At 36.4% G+C, this 3,600-nt stretch overlaps 1 non-coding gene across 1 annotated transcript; it reads right to left on the reverse strand.

Moving 5' to 3' along the window:
* Positions 1–2,151: 2,151 nt before the first annotated feature.
* On the reverse strand, positions 2,152–2,258 carry LOC122090302. The gene has a single exon (XR_006143540.1). It is a non-coding gene; the product is annotated as a small nucleolar RNA R71 (small nucleolar RNA).
* Positions 2,259–3,600: the final 1,342 nt, after the last annotated feature.

Raw genomic sequence — 3,600 nt, forward strand, 5'->3', positions numbered from 1 at the left:
AAAAGGAAAATTGTCCAAGGAAAAAAAAATCGGTCAACAAGGGTTGTGCGCAAGATTTGAAGAGAGGGAGGAAAAGAAGAGAAAAAAAAAAAAGGAAAGAAAATAAGCAAAAAAATTATAGGAAATTTCTCCAAGTTTATTTTTATCTTCTCTCTCCTCCACCTTAGTACTTTTGGCCTCAAAAGATCTCACCTACCCATTGTGGGTTTCCCCCTTTAGGAAAAATAAATTTATTACCCTACCTCCCCATTCCCTATAAATACAACTCATGTAAGAGAAGGACAAACACTTCATTCTTCTTCTAGGTTTTTTTTAGTTGCTCTCTCTCTCCCTCTCTCACTCTCTTTAGTTTTAATTCTTCTTTGTTTTTTCTTTAATCAATTTTTTAATAGATTTTTCTTTCAATTAATGCAAGCACTCTTTTATTTTTATTCAGCCTTTTATGTTTATGATTTATGCAATTGAGTTGTAATTTTTAAGTTGTAGTTCTAGGCTTAGATCTAGGTGACAAGATCACGAGCCGTGGAGCATCTCTTTTTCAAGTTCATTTTTTTTTTCAAGATCTGTTTTCTCTAGGCCTAGAAATTTTAGATTTGATTCATTCTAGATCTGATTTTTAGGGTTAGTAGTATCTCAAATCAGCCAAGCTTTCAAGTTCAAGCATTGATTCAGGTAGGTGGGCTTTTTCAATAGTCTTCTCTCCCCCTCTCATTCTCTTTTCTGACTACCCTCTCTTTCTTAATTTAGGATATTAATTTCAGTCGTTACATTATTACTTTCCCTTTCCCCTAAGGTTTATGGCTAGTGTATGTGTTGGCTTTGCCCCTCCTAGCCATAGAACCATAATTTTATTGTTTTTATTTTAATTGCTTTCCTTTCCCTAAAACCAAGTAGAGTAACCCTTGTAAGAGTGACTCTCTAGTCAAGTAGGGAAGCTCATATTATGATACATCTCTCGAGCTAAGTGGAGAAACCTACTTGTGAACCCCTCTCTAGCTTTATCCCCTTTCTTTTACTTTATTTTTATTTCAGTATTTTTTTTTCCTTCATTGCTTTTTAATTGCGTGGGTTTTTTATTTTCATTTATTTATTTATTTAATTTTAATTTTGTGGCTTGCATATTTAAATTTTTAGATGATGAATGGTTAGGACGTTATTTTAGATACATATGTTTATGACAGTAATTAGAATTAGATCACAACCATTAATCGATTCACTTTTGCATTATTAAAAGAAGCCAAAAATAAAATGGTTGTTCTCCCTGTGTTTGATCCGTAGCTACACTGATCTGTACACTTGCGGTTACGTTTTAAATCCTAACAAGTTTTTGGCACCATTGTAGGGCAGACAGTTCCATGTTATTTTTCACTTTCTTTTGGTAAATCGGAGTGCTTTGTTTGCTTTGTTTTGTTTTTTTTTTTTTATTAAATTCCTAAGAAGAACAACTTGCAATAATAGTTGTATCGGTGGAGGTCACTAAGCCTCACAGTATGATAAAGACGGGTTTCACCCTATAGCAGTACCTCAGGAAATGAATTGAGCAACCCCAGATCCCTACCGGTAAGCTCCTAAACAAAAAAAAAATTAAATCAAAAAATAAATTAAAAAAATTTCTTTCCATTCTTTTGTGCTTGGCTTACTCTAGTTGTGGGTAGTTTTCTGTTGCATGAGTGCTAGGGGGTACGTAATACTGAGAATCGGTTAGAAAGAAGAGATTCAACAGGTAGTGACCCTATACCTATACTCTCATCAATACCTTTCAATATGGGAAACTAACAGCCAAACCCTCCACCTAAATCTCTGAAAGATAGGTTTTATGCTGCTAGAGCAGCCCAACCTTCCAGCATAGTTCTACCATAAGCCCAGAGTAATAATTTTGAGCTCAAATTTCAGTACATCACTATGTTTCCCCACTTCCATGGGCTGCCCTCTGAGGATGCATACCTATTCCTTAGGAAATTTGAGGAGGTTTATGTTCTGATTAAGGTCCAATAGTTGACTGATGATGCTGTAAAATTACGGTTCATAACTTTTGTGCTCAAGGACCAAGCTAAGAAATGGCTCTATGGTCAGCCTACCAATTCTATTGCCACATGGGATGGGTTTACTATAACTTTCTTGAAAAAGTTCTTTCCTTTGCATAAAACCAATAAACTCAAGAGTGATATTCTTCAATTCAGGCAGAAACCTAGTGAGTCATTCTCCAAATTTATGGAGATATTTAAGGACCTCCTTCAGGATTGCCCTCATTATGGAATTGATATATGGTAACTTCGTCAAATCATTTATGAAGGTATTGATTATTAGACCAAGTAGTTGTTAGAGTCTATGTGCCCCAAAGGTTTTACATCTTTTACAGATGAAGACGACGCTTGGAACATTTTGCTTGAATTGGCTGAGAAAATCAGAGAATGAGAGTCTACTCAAGAAATTGAGAGGATAAATAAGGGTTACCTTATAGAAGGTGTTGGGGCAAAAGAGACTCAACTTGAGAGTCTTATTAAGTGACTCAAAGCTATAGTCAAAGAACCTGCCCAACTGAACCAAATAAATCATTTTGTTCCTATGTGTAGTTGGTGCCAACTCCCAATCATGTGATGGAGGAGTGCCCTAATATTTCTCGTGTGAATGGTTTAAATATAGGTCCTGAAAATGTGAATGCCATTTCCCAAAACGACCCTTGTAGTCAAACCTATAATCCAGGATGGAGGAACCATCCTAACTTCCCTTAGAATCAAGCCAATAATCAAGCAGGTCCTAATTTTCAATCCTTAAGTCAAGGGCGATTTGTTCCCCAACAAGCCAATCATCAAGTAGGCCCTAATTTTCAACCCTTGAGTCAAGGGCAGTTTGTTCCCCAACAAGCCAATCAAAGGAATATGCCCCCCCAATCAGCAAAACAACTTTAGGATCCCCACTCAATATGCTATTCCACCACCTCTTGTAAATCAATCTCTAGGATTCATGAGAGGAGGTGGTGATTTGGCTAGGCTTTCTTCTTTAGAGAAAAATATGGAACTTCTCATGAGTACTTTCATGATAAGCCAACATAACATGGAGAAGCAAATCTCCCAACTTGCTAATGTTTTGCATGAAAGGGAGAAAGGGAAGATGCCTAGTCAGCCTGAACCAAATCCCAATGAGAATATGAATCATCAACTAATTCGAAATCAGTTGAATTCAATTCAAAAGAGTCCACAACAAGAGCCATCCAACCAATGTAATGTTGTTTATGCTCTTAAGAGTGGCCAAGAGTACCAACAGAGTGTTCCCAAATCTTCCCCATCTATTACTCTTGTTAATTCTCCTTCTGTTGAGGACACAAGTGTGCCTCTTATTCCAGGTTCATCTGAAGAACCTAGAGCAACTAAAGATGATTTGGGTGAGAAAACCAAATATGATTCTTCTGAAAAAGAGCAAAATCCTAACAATGCTTATGTTCCTCCTATCCCCTTTCCTAATCGATTGGTAAACAAAAAGAAGATTGTTTCCATGGAAAAAATTTTAGAAGTCTTCAAAAAGGTAAAAGTGAACATCCCTCTTTTTGATGTCATATCCCAAATCCCCGCCTATGCAAAGGTCCTAACAGATTTATGTACT

The sequence above is a fragment of the Macadamia integrifolia genome, chromosome 9 (genome assembly GCF_013358625.1).
Source record: "Macadamia integrifolia cultivar HAES 741 chromosome 9, SCU_Mint_v3, whole genome shotgun sequence".
Lineage (NCBI taxonomy): Eukaryota > Viridiplantae > Streptophyta > Magnoliopsida > Proteales > Proteaceae > Macadamia > Macadamia integrifolia.